The sequence below is a fragment of the Anas platyrhynchos genome, chromosome 1 (assembly GCF_047663525.1).
Source record: "Anas platyrhynchos isolate ZD024472 breed Pekin duck chromosome 1, IASCAAS_PekinDuck_T2T, whole genome shotgun sequence".
Taxonomy (NCBI): Eukaryota; Metazoa; Chordata; class Aves; order Anseriformes; family Anatidae; genus Anas; species Anas platyrhynchos.
The window spans coordinates 56,817,803-56,833,480 of NC_092587.1; the positions used below are offsets into that span (position 1 = coordinate 56,817,803).

Below are 15,678 nucleotides of genomic sequence, written 5' to 3' on the forward strand. Positions count from 1 at the left end.
CTATTTGCTCACAGATTACAGCAAGTAGGTTTGCAGCCACCTGCCTGCAACTCTGTCCCCTCAGGTAGCTGTGCTGCCAGCAGGTCCCACAAACCTGGCAGGAAACCCAGAGACTCCAGGTCACCTACTTTTGCCTCTTGCTCTAGAGATCACCTGCTCCTTGGTGGAGGCATTTCTCTGTAAGGCAGTCTGTGGCACTTCTGCCCGCTCCCCTCCAACTAGGATTTTCCATGTGACAGAGCCATTTGGAAGCGATGACTACCAGTGGCTGCCAGGGCGGGGTGCCACAGGGTTGCTGTGCCTTCCATGTCTAAGACTGAGCTGGTTTCCTGCCTCCAAAAACCTCCTGATATTCACCAGAACAGAAACGAATTCACAGGCTGCTGCTGGCGCTCTCAAAACCCTCGCTGTCTTTCCAATTTAGGAAATGGAAAATAGAGGAGTTCTCAGAATCTGCCTTCCCTACATAGGATGGGCATCGTACAAGTTGTACCTTACCGGCTTGAGCTTTAAAACCTTTATTTGTCTGAGCTGAAACCACAGCACTGCTTTCCACGCGTACTGTGTGAGTGCAGCTCCTGACCAAAGACAAATTCCCAGCAGGCTCCCTCTGTTCTTGCTGCGGGTACCCAGCTGGGACCACGCACGGAGTGCACGCACGACAAGTACCAAGCAGTGGGAAAGCCTTGTGAAGGAAAAGCGAGTCTCCTGTTTATATTTCGAGCTAGTATTTCGTGTAAGCTGTGATGTTACAAAGTCAGGCACGTCCAGTATTATAAAGACGTTTCTCCTTGCCCCTTTGTACACCGCTTGACAGAAGCAAGACAGAGTTTCTGACAGATGCTGATGAGATGAGCTATCTGGTTACAGAGCTGAAATATTTGGAAAGGACACGAGATGTAGCAGAATCTATTGCCACTGTGGAAAGGGGATTTAATTTCTGAACTATCCACACGTGGCAATGAACAACCTTGTCTCTGCCCTCTGGTGACAGCCTGCAGGCACCATGCAATTATGATTAAAGCCCTTTATTGTTTTTGTCCCAGATTAGATTAAGTTGGTATTTAAAGATACAATTTTCTCATTGCATTGTCACGCCAGGATAGAGACGTGGCTGTCTGTGCACGCTTACTGGGCAGCAAAAGGAAATCTGAATGCTGTGAGGTAAACACAGCTGGCATAACTCCCGATTTCCAGGAAGAGCTGGAGAAGTAATTACAATCCTTCTAGATTATTACTATTGATATTAATTCTTCATTTTCAGTTTAACTGGGAAAACAGCTTAAATGAGTTCTTACAGCTGCTACAGAGGAGGCAGGGATGAGAAAGCCACTGCGATGCGTTTCTAGTAGGACCTGCAGCAGCAGCAGGGCTCCCCCTTCCTGGCCACACCAAGCTCAGCACCCCTGCTCCCCAAATCAGCCCCACCTGAGCCGTCTTGGTCCAGAGATGTTCACGAACAGGTGAGCTGATTCACCCGGGGCTAATTCCTGCTGCTGTCCTCAGGAGAGCTCACGAGCACCGTGGTAGTGCCCGTGCCCACAAGCCAGCCCTCTGCTTGGGAGGCTGGTGCAGCAGGGGTGCTGTGTGGAGGACAGGGAAAGCTCATCATGCAGATGTGAGGGCCTGGGATGAACATACCTAAAGACAAAACACATACCTCCAGCCCTCCTCTCACACCCAGGTCATGACCTACACAAGGATCATTAAGCTATGCACTCCATCACATAAAACAATAACTATTACTATTAACATTACCATGATTTTACACAAACCATAGCTCACTTGATGGCTGTAATGACATCATGCCCAGGCACACAAAGCCTGGTGACTCCATGACACTCTAAGTGACCCACTAATATAGAGCAGCCACCTTGTTGGCCAGCAGCATCTCCTCACGACAGCGTCATCCTTGGCCTAGGCATTGCATGGGCTCTCCAAACAGATCCTCATTCATCTTGTGGTGTTTTTATCCTGTTGACATCGGTCTCTGGTGAACCTTGCATTTTTGCTGCTGGTTCCAACCCATCACTTCAAAGGTCAGCATTATTTTGTCTCACAGGCCAATTTTACTAATCTCTTTACACTCTATTTCAATCACTTTAGCGCAACAGTTTGTGCATTTGTTCTGGCAGCTGTCAGGCAGCAGGGGAAGGTGTGTGGACTCCCCTGTGAGAGCAGCAATGACACCTTTCCCTTTTCACCCAGCACTGCTGTCCTTCATTGCACACTCTGGTGGGGTCAGGCCGGGCTCCGTGCCTTCCCCAGCCAAGTTCCTCCATCATCTCCCAAGGCCTCATCCCTTGGCACAGAATGCCTTCTCCTTCCTCAGCCCAGAGAGAGAGAAGGAATGGGCTCCAGCCCACGTTTCCATGCTGTGAAATATATAACCACCTGTAAGAGGTTTGACATACACAATCATTTTGTTAAACAAACAAACATATATAGCACAGGCTGCCCAGAGAAGCTGTGGATGTCCCATCCCTGGAGGTGCTCAAGGCCAGGCTGGATGGGGCTCTGGGCAACCTGAGTTGGTGGGAGGTGTCCCTGCCCATGGCAGGGGGTTGGAACAGGATGCTCGTCAAGGTCCCTTCCAACCCAACCCTCTGCTTCCAACTTCTCTGATTCCACAATTCTGTACAACTGTTTTTACCTCCAAGCTAATCAGCTCTAGGATATACTTCTAATTCTGGGGAAAATAAATAGATAAATCCTTGTTTCTGTTCAGTAAACACTGCAATGTTTGTAGAAGACAAGTTGTATTTTTTCACGCAAAAATGTTGTGAATTGCAGCCTTATGCACAAAGCAGAACTCAGTTATAACTACAGCACCATGAGGCAAGGCAAGGCAAGGAAAAAGAGTGTTAAAAATAAATAATAATGGCTTCCAATAATTTGGATACAAAACACACATCTCATTAGCTGGATTCCAGTAGTAAGTATCAGGTGGGTCCAAGTGAGAGCCAAACCTAAGAAATGCCACCAGAGAGAGCAAAGGATGAAAAAGAGCAATGCATGAGCACTTGCCAGTGTTTAACACTCCCAGCTTCAAGTAAAAGGACCAAAGGTGATGGCAAATTGCTAACTGCCCACACATCTTCAGTGATATGGGTATGAGGGAAAGGAGAAACAAACGGGTAGGGAGGTTGAGGCGGCATGACAAGGTGCACCAGCCTGGAACCGAAAGTGCAAAGGAGACATTTAATGAGTCCCATTTAAACCCTCCTTCATCACCTGAGAGGCAATAAATGGCTTGCAGGGATTTCTCCAGGCTATTGATTACTAAGAAAGGCTCAAGGGACTCCGCCTGCTGTCTTACAGCAGATTTACTAGGGAGTCTCCTACACATCACCCAGGAGGAATGGTCCTGATTCATCTCATAAAGCATGGTCAGTCAGCCCCCAGATTATTTTATTTATTTTTTCCTGCATGGATCTAGAAGGAAGCCTGGAGAATTGAAAATCACAGCTTTCTACTGTGAAGGCACGCACAAAAAAAATGACAGAATCCAGTTTCAGTGTGTCATTTATCAAAGTCAATGGGAGATGTGCCAGCGGTCACAATGGTGCCATGCAGCAAGGACAGCACACACGCAGCCAGTGAACTACAGACCAGAGGAACAGAGGTGCTACAGGTTTGTTGCTTGTGCCACTAGAAGCACTGAAGTATGCTATATCAACAGAGCTTTTCCCAGCGTTACAGGTTTGCTTTGCCTTGTGCAGGCTGTTGCCTACAGTCAGCATCAAAACATCTCCAGGGCCATGTTACTTCTGATCCCACACCCAGGTAAGGTTTTGCTCACTCTCCTAAATACCAGCTGATCCCTTCTGCTCTCTCTGCCTTCCTCTCCCCCAAATCCCTTGCCTTTTATATTTACTGGAGAAGTTCCCCAAGGCAGAGAGGCCTTGGACACGTGGTGGTGCAATAGTGCTCCCAGTAGGCCCACCTTCACGTGGTGCTCACACGTGCTGGGACACAAATGGATCCCAATGATCCCAATTTGAAGTGATGCGGGGAGAGACCTGCAGCCCACTCATTTATCCTACTGGCACCATACTCTCTTGCAGCCAGGCACTTTAATACCTACCTCAAAGAGCTAAATGAGTCGCCTCAGCCTGCACTCCAGCCTTGGTATAGCTACATGGGCTGCATTCCCAAGAGTAGGGCATGTTTGCTTGTTGAAAAAAAAATAAACATTTCATTGACCCGTTCAATGACACATCTGGAAACTCTGATTTAGGAAGTGGGTTTGTGCCATTTTTAAACAGAAGAAATACTTCAGCTGCTCATGAGATGCTGAGAGTTGTATCACATATGCAGAAAATCTGTCAAGTCCCCATAGAAGAGATGGGTAAGTGTGGCTCTACATTTATTTTTTAAGGCACTTGAGTATGTGGTTTCATAACAGGCATCGCTGAGAATCCGCAACTCTCACAAAGGGTCTGGAAATGGGAGTACAATCAGCAGTCTTAGAAGATCCTCTCTGACATGCTCAGGAAATAAAGGCCCCAGAGCCCCTGCAGAGTAAAACCCCTGAAAAATCTAGTTGTAGAGAAGCATTTCACTCATAGGCAGAGCATGCAGCTTCTCTCCCTTTCTGGGCTCTAGGAAAAGCTTTCTTTTGACTTGCCTGAGATTGTCCTTGTACTTCTTCAGCATTCACGTGATGAGCTCCCACCCATGTGCAGACCTATCCACACGGCTGGCCACCCTGAGCACTCCCTGGGGCCCTCTAATTATTTTTTAACGATCTAACCAAAGACCTGACAGAGAAGAAAAAAAAAAAAAAAAGAAAAAAAAAAGAAAAAAGGCGACTTCTGAATAAGAATATCCAGAGCTTTAGTGCACCGAAGAATATTAATTTCGTAGCTTTAGTGGATTTGTCCTAATAACCACTTGTCTGCAGCACCCACTGCTCTCAGGTCCCTCCGCTGCTTCTGCCCACCTGGTGTAAAACACCAGCGAGCTTCTGGGGCAAGGAAGAGGAGAAAGACCCTTTTTAGGGGGTCCCAGACCCTTCTTCTCGGTGCCACACCAAGTCCCTGGTGCACCCAGCCCACGCAGCCCCTTCGAGGGGATGGCTGCCACATGCAGCACCGCAGCAGGGACCCCAACAGGGTTGTTCCCGGCTCTCCCCTCCCGCTCACGTTCTCCCAGCCCCTTTTTTTTTTATTATTCTGACTTAATTGGGCGCGCTCCAGATGGCACACACCTGCACAGAGCCTCACTAATTACGCTGCGCAAATAAATGCCTCATCCAGAGAAAATAAAGGAGGAAGAAATTAGCTAATCACCCTCCCCGGCTATATCGCCGAGGTGTTTTACAAACACGCAGCCCACTCCATAAACCAAGAGCACGCGTTCATGTCTGCTCCCTTCTCTTGCCCAGTGCCGCACCAGGGCACGTGCCAGGAGCCCCTGGTACCAGCACACGAGCTCAGAGGCAGCCCTGAGCCCTTCCCTGTGCCCTGCCGCATGCACACACAAGCACAACGTCCCTGGCAATGTCCCCAAGCTCCTCTGAGGAGCTACGAGGAGGCCTGTGGAGGAGGAAGAAGAGTGGAGCAGAAATGTGGCACAATGGACCCAATTTGGCACTACCAAAACTCCAACTTCGGCTCTCCAGCGTGTTCTGGGAAAAATAAAGAAATCTAACTTTGCTTTTCAAAGGGAGAAAAGAGAAAAAAGTTTGTGTTTTCAGCCATTGCCCCTGAAGCCAGGCCCGCCCAAAGGTCCCAAGGCACTGAGGACTTGAGGCACTTGACCCAAAGATGCTCCTGGACGTAGGCCTTGGGGTCTGCACGGCACAATTTGGGTCTGAGCACTCCCAGGGGCTGCTATTTGGCAGGCTGCTGCTAAAACAGGCCCCCAGGAGCTCAGGGCTTAAAGCAGAGCCCCAAAACTGTGGCACAAGTGAAGGATGGAAACAAACCCGTGAGAGACAGGGCGCGTGCGGTGCTGGGCACGTGTCGGAAACCTGCTTTCACCGAAAAAACAGGGCAGTGGTGCTGGCAAAAGCTCAGGCATTTCTCCTTTCCAAGGGCACCTGCTCTGGAAGCAGCGTCCGATTGGTAACATACAGGAGATCAAACAAGAGCAAAAGTGAGGAAAAGAAGATAAAAAAAACAATCCTGGCAGGTTTAGAGACAAAGCGTGATGATACACACAGGCGCTTTAATTAGTTCCTCCTCTGAAAGTGGAGAAAGGCCTCTCTCAAAAAGACAACTTGCTTTAAAAAAAATAAAGTGTTACTTACTGTTGTTGTGGGTTTTTTATTTATCTTTTTTCCATGCTATATTTCAAGGATGCTCTTTAAAGGACCAAGTGCTGTAAGAGAGCCTTTGACTTTTTTTTTCCTCTCTCTGTCCTTGCCTTCCACAGCTGGGAGAAAAATCTAAAGGGCCTTAAATGAGTTTAAATATGAAAGACAAAAAAAAAGGCTTTGAAAATAAGCAATGAAGGAACACTCTGTGTTTGAACTCCACACAGAAAATTAAAATCAAGGGAAAGCAGAGCTGAAACTGTAGAGCATCAAATTTTTATACGTACATGTATATATATTTCGATCAGAGGACTCAATGTCTGCCTGCTTTCAATGGGACTTTTGTAAGGAGGGAAGAACAGGGCTCTGTCTTACCACAGCTCTGTGCTCTGTCTGCTATCTCCAGTCCCCAAATTCTGCTCTGGACAGGGGCAGGACGCAGACCTCCCCAGCCGAGGGGTGACAGCAGGGCTGCAGCTCCTTCCCATGCCCTGCAAATGGCCCCGATTCAGCAGGGAACAGCAGGCATGCTCCACAGGTGTTCACACATACATACAGCCTGCTCCTCCCATCCACAGAGAGCCTTGAAGCATGGCCCATTGCTGGGTATTTAAGCATGAGGGTGCACGTGGTGCACATTGTAGCCCCAGCGAGGCAGCCCCCCTTGGTGTCAAGGAAAATAATCTACAGGCAATGCAGCTGGGCCGTAATCCAAGGGAACAGATAGAGTTTCCTAGGCACTCAACAGCAGAGGAAGGCAATTCTTGCCACTTCTGCTGCTGTGGTTTCTAGGAGCAGTGAGGAGGATGATAGGATCACCTAATTAGGTTAGGAAAGATCTTCAAGATCATCAAGTCCAATCGTCAACCTGACCTACAGCGTCCCATCACTAAACCACACCCAGGGTGACTGGAAAGTCTGTTTAAATTCACTTACCAGCTGGAGAGGGGACAAAGTTGCTGGAGCTTCAGCCAGTGCCTGTTGGTTTCCTCGACACCGCATGCTGGTCTCCAGGGGCAGAGCCACGACAGTGCAATGACAGAATGTGCTTTTTTCTCTTCCTCATTCTGCTCCAGAACCTCCCCTGCCTTGGACAAACCTCCCACAAGCCTCTGTGCCCCAGCTTCCCCACCTGGGAATAGGAATGAGCACAGCTACTCACAGGTGTGAGCCACATGGTGTGGATGCTAAGTGCTTAGATGAGGTATTTTTTCTTCCTTCTCCTCCCATGAACACAATTTCCCTCCTACATGGGTTAATATTGAGAGAGAACAAGAGCTGTTTTCCATTCTGGTATCTTCTCCAGCTGCAAGGAGCACATAGTGGTGCCATTTGCTTTAGATGGGAAGAATTTTAGCGTCCACCAGAGCACAGGGACCCAGCTTCTGCCTGCTGCCCCACTGCTCTGAGAACGGGATCGCTTGGCAGAGTGATCACAGCCACAGGGCATCGCTGGAGAGATTAACTCTGGAATAAAAGCTAGGTGATGGAGGGAGGCAGAGACACAGGCATTAGCCTCTGTGTGCTAATGCCGACAGCTCTCAGGGTGGGAGAGGAACAGCAGAAATATCCCGTTAAACATTTAGCTCTACAGGTTTACATCAGGTGACATACACGGAGGTGTTGTTTGCATGGTGGGCATTATTGGCAGAGCTGGGTTTTTAAGGAATGCTTTCCCGGTGCATTCTTCTTGCCAGGAGAATATGTAGGGAACTTGTGCAAGTGTAAGGGATACATCACACACATACAGAGATGAACATTTTTTCTTCCTTCTAAAGAATGGTTTGTTCCTCTTTTTATAAGGTATTAATAGAGGAGAACCTACTTCTGGTGCTTAGATGCAGCTTCTCAGCTTCCTTACACAAGCTCAGATCTGAGCTGATGCAAACCAGCATGTTTATACAAAAGGAAAAGCAAGCCGGTGGTGGTTTTCTGCTGTTGATTTTTGTGCCTTTGTGGTTGGGCCTCTTTGAGATAGCAAGATACAAATGTAGGAAGGAAGCTTTTTCTGTTGTCGGGTTAAAAATGCACAGTCATAGAAAGACAGTTCTCACTCTGAGTACTCACATTTCATGTAGTGTCTGCAGCCAGAGAGGTTAGTGGGAATGCCAGAAGAGGCTGATCAGCTCCTGAAAGAGGGGAGGGATTAGGCATTACTGTGAATTAAACGTAGTAAGGTTATTAGGTAGAATTTGATGGAAGTCAGCAGGCTGAGATCTTTTCAGGTAATAAGTGTTTTTGCTGTGCATGCGTTGCACTAGGAAAGTAAACCCCAGTGCCAACAGCCCCTGCAGACTGCTTGCTCCTGCTGTTATAGCTCTGCATTAAAGGATGCAAAAGGCAGACAAATCACCCCCACCACCTCCTGCCCACACCAGCCGCCTCCTGGCTCTGGGCAGCGGGGCCTGATCCTGCTGCAGCAAAACCAGCCTCTGGTCACTCAGAAAAGCCCTCACGAGGTGGGTTTGCCATGCCCACCTGAGCCACCTTCACTTCTCATGTCTGAACCCTGGGCTTCCCTTTTTCAGTTTCATCCACAACTGCAGAGAGAAACTTTCCCTCCTTCTTTTTTCTTTTTCTTTTTCCTGCAAAAAGGGCAACTGCAATGCAACACCAACCTCACAACTCTGGGAGCTGCAGCTGTAAAAATGAAAGCACCAACACGTGCACACACACACACACAGTCCATGAGACTCTTGTGCCTGCTGCTGTTTCTCCTGGCCCCGTTGCAATAAATGGCAGTATCGCTGTCATCCCAGGGCTGTCCCCTGCCTGCTGAGTTCTGCCACAGGTGAGTTTCAAAGGGATGAATTCCCACCTAATTACAGGAAAAAAAGGCTTAAAAAAAAAACCACAAACCACCAACACATTGTTCTTACATTTCTCCCAGAATGAACACATATATCACATAAAAACAGAAAGCAAAGCACAGGACTGAACTGACTTATCCTCCTGGGAGAAGCTGGAAACTCCTTCAATGCTATGTTTTGAAATACCATTTTTACTAGTATTTGGTACCTTAGCCATGGAGGACGCCATGCTGGATGGATCTTCTTTTCCCTGTGAAAAGCCTCTGTTTCCTCCCTTAGGCCAGCAAAGTAAATATAAAAATAGATCACTCCGAATTGGTCTGTTTGCAATGATTTGTTTAATGGCTAACCACAGTGTCTTGGGCTACTGATACATAATTTAAATGTGTCACACAAATACAACACTTTGTTCTCAATTCATTCCCTGCACATATTCAATAAATTGAGCATGGGAAAATAATACGGCAAAGAAGGCCCCGGTTATCGGTTCTGACAGGGTTCACAGTCCTTCTAAATAGGTCTTTAAGTCATTTTAGCTCGCATTTGAACACGATGCTCCTGACAGGCACGGCTCAAACTGAGCCGACAGAGCTTTAAAATAAATACTGGAAGCTGTTCGCTGAAGGAAGGTCTAGGTCCCAGTGCCTCAGCCTTGACATTTGGCTCCTGGCACCCCCATGTCTTCATGTGGGGCTAGGTCACAGGCAAGGTGGACTTGGGGCCTGCTGGCTCTCTGCACAGAGGTGAGCACCCCCCTTGCCCTCAAGAGGTGCAGAGAAACCTTTAGGGGTGCTGAAAGGGTCCCGAGATCCTGCAGGACCATTTCTGTGGCACACTGCCCTGCACACTTTCTGTGCCCATATTAAAGCTCATATTCATGGTTACACTTATTTAGGCTTTACCATTAAATCCTTTCCACATTGCAATTAAAAACTGTTCCAACACGTAGCATTAAATGCACCTTTAACATTTAAGGATCCTGTATCTTGCTGCAGGAAGTCAGATCTTCAATGAGATCTCGTCTGCTTTGATTAATAATTGATGACATTTTTGCATAGGAAAGTCAAAAAAAAGAGAGAGACACTCTTTCTATTGATCTGAGAGACTCAAGTAAATGAAACAGATGAACATTTTTGCCTACATCTGTTAACTATTGATACGACTGCAATACTGAACAGAGGCTATTTCGTGATATATACAAATTTGAGGCTGGGAACAGAGAGTCTTACGCTGCATCATGTTCAACTTCTTTGAAAATTTAATTTGACGTTGAACAGCCGGAGAAGCTGTGTATACAGATAATTCAAGGTTACGCCTAGCTTCCCGGCGAGCTACAATGTTGTTAACAAGACTAGAAGTGGTGGAGATTGTGCAGACACTTAAAAGCCTGAAAGAGATTTGAAGACCTGAGGGTAGATACTGAGTTGGGGAAGAAATCGCTTATAAAGTGCAGATCATTAGTTGGACCTCTATCCCGTACGATGTTTTAAAACAGATATTGGAGGAAATAATAATTAAGATGCAGAAACAAACAGGTGACAAGTAACGTGATTTTAGGAAAGACAGCTGGCACCACACTAAACTTGTTTGGGTAACTGCTTGTCTTGATCAGGGAAAAATGGTAGATTTCACCTGCACAGACTTCAGCAACGTTTCACACAGACCCATGTGGGAAGGTATCAGTAAAGCTGGAGAAGCCATGTGTGTCTTTTCTTTTTCCCTTTGTTGTTCCTTGAATGCCATTACTCCAGTCCATACCAAATCAAGAGGGGTCCTCTCCTGACTGCAGCAGCTTGCTCTGAGCTTGCTGGTAGAGAATCTGATCACGATGAAGACAGAGGGTCCTCTCCCAGCAGCAGCTGCCATAGCTTTCCTCATCTGACATCGGACCAGGGGACCTGAGCGGGACCTGGTGCCCGGACCCCAGGGGCACAACAGCACCCTCACAGCCCAGGGAGCTGCTGGGACACTTCCCTGGGTAAGGAGCAGCGTTTTGCTGCACTCAGTCTCCAGGAGAGGCTTCAGAGCCAAGGGAAGCAGCTTATAATTAACCAGCAAGGACACATGGGGAGGCCATTTCCAAGCAATGAATATTGAATTGGAAGAGCTGAGAGGCAGTCCATAAAATAAGACTGATGAGTCATTAGCTGCCAGTCTAATGGCTTCCCTGTGCATCGGTATTTCTACCAGAAGTAGGCAAAATTAAAAATGTTACTGGGCCAAATTTGTCACCAGAAATTTTGAGGGGAAAAATAAAACAGGTAAGACCAGTGGAAGTATTTCCAATACATCATTGTCTCTTCCCAGCTACATTTAGCTGATGCCAAATGTTGTTCTCCAAAGTTTCTGGTCCTGGTGCTTCTTCCAGAGCCCCAGCTCTCCTTGCAGGCTGAATGCCCGGTGTTTGACAACTGACAATTTAGTGCACATGTGCATTTATAAACACGCCCTCCTAAAAAAAGTGCCCCAGCACACAGTTCTCCCTAGCAGGAGTGCAAAAAGAAGCAAGTTTCATGTGCCAGGCATTGGGCACTGCTGGCATGAGGGAATGCCACTGCCCTCAAGGTGATGAGCACTGACAACCATGCAGACTAGCCAGAACCACCAGCCCCTTGGAGACTTTTGCTTCTTGTATTTCTATGTCACGCTTATACCTACTGCAATTTGTCAATGGTAGAAAGCGAAACAGAGAGCAGGTTTAAATATGTGAAATGAGTTTGGTATATGAAAAGCAGTTCAGGTTGACACTGTTCAAATCAGAAGTGAATGCATTTGGATAACTTTACCTTTGACTCCAGCACTGCATGGACCCGACACTGTGAGAGCAGCTGGGCTGTGCATTAGTTTCATGGAGCTGGTAAGCCCATTCCTATTGATTTCCCATATAATTATGGCTAACGATGTCAAACTAGATTCTGTGTCTATTCTGTACTGGGGCAGGTATAATATGGGCAAGTTTCACAGCCATCACTGCGCTGTAGATACAATTAATGAGTTAATCCAGTGTCACCACAAACCATGAGCACTGTGCATTGAATTTAGTGCAGACAGGATCAGTCTACATCATCTTACTGGCTACAATCTACCTTACAAGATAAAGAGTGAAACAACAACAACAACAAGAAACAGTGTTGAAAGCCCTATCGACTCTGGAGTCATAGGAACAAACCTACGGTGTGAAAAGCCAGCAGGATGCTTTCTGGCCGGGAAGAGCAAAACAGAATTGTTTTTTACTTGGTAAGCAGTAGAAAAGCAGGACTCCGCTGTGGCTATGAGATGAACTCTTGCAAGTTGAATGTACAATCAAATCGATATTCACATGTATGGTTTTACTTTCACACATTCAATGGGAGAAAACCCTCTGTATTCTAATCATAATTTCTGGTGGCGCAACAACAAAGACAGGGAAACAAAAGGAAGAGAAGAGTCATTTACAAACTTGTTGGGTGATAGCAACAGTGGATACCTCATCTTTAAGCACAAAATACTTCTGAACAAGTGAGTTTCACAGAGTAAAATAAGTCATCGTGCAGATTTGCAAGGCATGTTCACTGAGGTAGCAATTTGCATGAAGTAGTTTGTTGAAATACCTAGCAAAACCTTATAGAGGAAAATCACTTGCTGAGTGTCCCCCTACAGAGCAATCAGCCTTGGTAGAAGGGAAAAGATTTGTAACAGCTCCTGATTTAGCACATACAGCAGCTCTGTTTGGGTCAATGAGAAGCAAATCTGACCTGAGTCCTGCTCCTTGAGCAGTCCAAGCCCTTCAGTTGACACAGCATCTGTGACACCAGGGCTTACCATCCAGAAGGAGGTGAGCTGGGTATCCACAGCAACTTCGCAGAACAGCCAGCAGAGCCTGGCATTTCAGAGCAGCTGAAAGCTTGTCTCAAGGAGAAAGTGACACCAGTGATACTATTGCTTGAGTTATTTCCAGGAAAAACTATTTTTTAAAATGCTGATTAGAAGCAGATTTTCGTTCCTAAAACTAGCTCATCCTAGACATCAGGAAAAAAACACAACTGCCATAGATAGAAAACTCTGACAATAGTGTTGCAGAACAAAGAGGGAGCATATGAGCGATTAGACAATCATTATTGGCTTTAGTTCCCGATAAGCGTGGGAGGCAGCAGTGAAACATCTGCCTTGTTCTGCGCTGCGCAGCATGGAAATGTCTTCAGCAGAACCACCCAAAGATTTGCAATGAGTGGGTACTCACATACTGCTGTAAAATAAATACTGAGTGGCAGAAAGGGAAAAGCTGACGATTTTTTTTAGATCACCCCTGTCCCACATATATTTTTCCCTTTTTGAATGTACCGCCCCTTGTCAGGGCTGCTGTGTGTTGATGGAGACGTTAAAAGCCATGGATCCTCCAAGATATACACCAGTATTAGAAAGTGGGATGACCTTGAGTATTTATTCCCTTTACTTCCAGCCCATTGGTCCCCTAAAGCCCTCCTACCATGTGCCCATTCTCAGATGATGTCCCTCAGCTTTCCCAAAATGTGGCAAGGTTCCTTGGGCCAATCAGTAGTGGCCAGAAACGAGCTGTTTCAGTGCTGAAATCCACCACATGCAGTTCCCATACCTTTTAGGATTGGGGCCATCCACACCCAATGCCTTGGTGTTGCCAGCAGCAGCCCCATCTGAGAAGCCCAGGGGTGCAGGGCAGCCTGGAGCATGCTCCCTTCCTCAGCTGCTCTGTCTTCAGGCAGGAGCACAGGAATTTTAGTTCGTGTGTCTCTGTCTCATATCTTGAGAAGATTTCTTCTGTGATATCACTGTACCACAGAGCCTCATGCTGCAACAAAAGGGAAGAAAAAAGCAAGAGATGTGACAGGTGTGACCTTCAAAGGACTGAACAGAAAGGAGCAGGTGAATATAACTCTTTCCATCCCTTTTCTTGGATAAAGGGAAATAATCTGCTAAGGCATTTATAAGCTGCTCACGGAGATGAAGGGAACACTCTGGCTGTGTGCAGCAGGGGGGACAGCGTGCCTGCCCCCAGCCCTGCGGAGCAGCCCTCCCTGCAGATTTGCAAACTGCTCTGCTCCCCTCCACCAGCCTGCCCTCCCACCGGAGCGAGGAGCTCAGCCTGGCTTTGAAGGCTTTGACTTGCATAACCTCTGTCCCTGCCACGATCCTTATGTTACAGGCAAGCAAGAAACACCTTCCCCTTCTCTAGGCTGGGTGTGAGGCAGGTAGCGCCTTGCCAGTGAACCAAAGGAGCGAGGATCTGCTCTGCAGGGACACTGAGGGGGCACAGGAGCTGGCTTCACCTTGAGGAACCGATGTTTCCCTCCACGGGGAAAAGGAACGGGCACTGTGCTGGGGGATGCGGCTGTGGTGATCCACAAAAACCTCTCGGTGGGGTAGAGTTGCTGGAGGAGTCTGAGCGAAGAAACCAGGCTGGTTTCTTTTCCCTGGGTTGCCTTGGGGAGTCGGCAGCGGCCTCCAGCAGCGAGTTATCGAACAATCGCTGCCGCTTTCTTCAGAGGCTGGGGGGAAAAAAAGGCCTTTGAGTGAAGAGTTAATTACAGGGATTGTGTTCCATTTCCTACAATTAAGGGAACCCATCTGTAGGGATTTTAATTAATGGAGATCTTATGGGGAGCTTCAGTTTGGCTGGAGGGTCTTATTGGGTGTACCGTCTCCTCCTTTAGCTGTGCAGTCATTAGCATTTGCCATTAAAGACAGCGTTGGATGGCAATAAATGAGGGATGGACAATACAATGGCTTTCATGCAGAGCAGATGTGAGCATTTGCCTCTTCCTACTCCCACCATCTTTCCCAAATTAATACAACTGCTGGCCACAAAAGTCTTTTCTTAAAAAATAAAAAATGGACGTTACAATTCATGCACACAAAGCCATTTTAAAAGAATTAAATGAAGACATTTCACCCATTTTAAAAGAATGAAACAAAGACATTTCAACCTGTATAATATACGAAATATAAGCAGATGTGGGGTGGATATTAACAAGAATGATCTAAATAGGCCCCCTTTCATTCCGTTTTTTTCTTCATTTTATTGTTTTTCTGTGCGTCACAATTAAAACCTGCCAATGTTACTTTTGATCCCTCTGTTGTTTTTTTTTTCCAGCTTCCTTTAGATACAAGCTCTCTTTGGGGTAGGTTATTTTTTTCCCTCAGTTTAACCTACTGAGTTTCTTCAAAAAGTACCTCAAAGAAATAAAAAAAGGTAGTTTAAATCACACGTCATGCCTGGTATGCGCTTAAGACACCCCAAAGCACTGAGTTTGTGCAGCCACGAGGACTGAATAGTGTAGCCAGAAGCCCAAATCACTGGGCATCTTATCTTCTCCTGCCTCCCTGGGGCTTTGGATGGGAGCTGTACATGTCCTTTGCTCCCAAACTGGGGGCACAGGTGCTCCCGGCCCTCCCTGCCTGCAGCACAAAGCACTACCACACAGCACAGGCCGACTCGCAGGGCTGAGCCAGGCCAAGCAGGCAGGGCTCACTGCACAGGCCTTCAGGTCTGCTTCCAGATAAACCCTGTGAGACCTTCAGATGCACAGTGAGGGTCTGGGGGTGAAGCAAGCCAGTCAGCGGGTCTGTATTTACTGGGCCCTGCCTATTTAA

At 47.1% G+C, this 15,678-nt stretch overlaps 1 long non-coding RNA gene across 2 annotated transcripts in view; it reads right to left on the minus strand.

Moving 5' to 3' along the window:
• The window catches only part of LOC106014553 (uncharacterized), a 42,075-nt gene that overhangs the window by 21,508 nt on the left and 4,889 nt on the right, over positions 1–15,678 (minus strand). The window contains exons 2-6 of one of the 2 annotated variants that reach the window (XR_011809518.1): positions 14,355–14,573; positions 13,664–13,876; positions 8,330–8,391; positions 7,199–7,394; positions 6,638–6,753 (exon numbers count right to left, since the gene is read on the minus strand). This is a non-coding gene — a long non-coding RNA (uncharacterized lncRNA). Of the gene's footprint in view, positions 1–1,428; positions 5,572–6,637; positions 6,754–7,198; positions 7,395–8,329; positions 8,392–13,663; positions 13,877–14,354; positions 14,574–15,678 lie in introns of those variants that run through there. The other variant, XR_011809519.1, reaches the window with a different exon arrangement.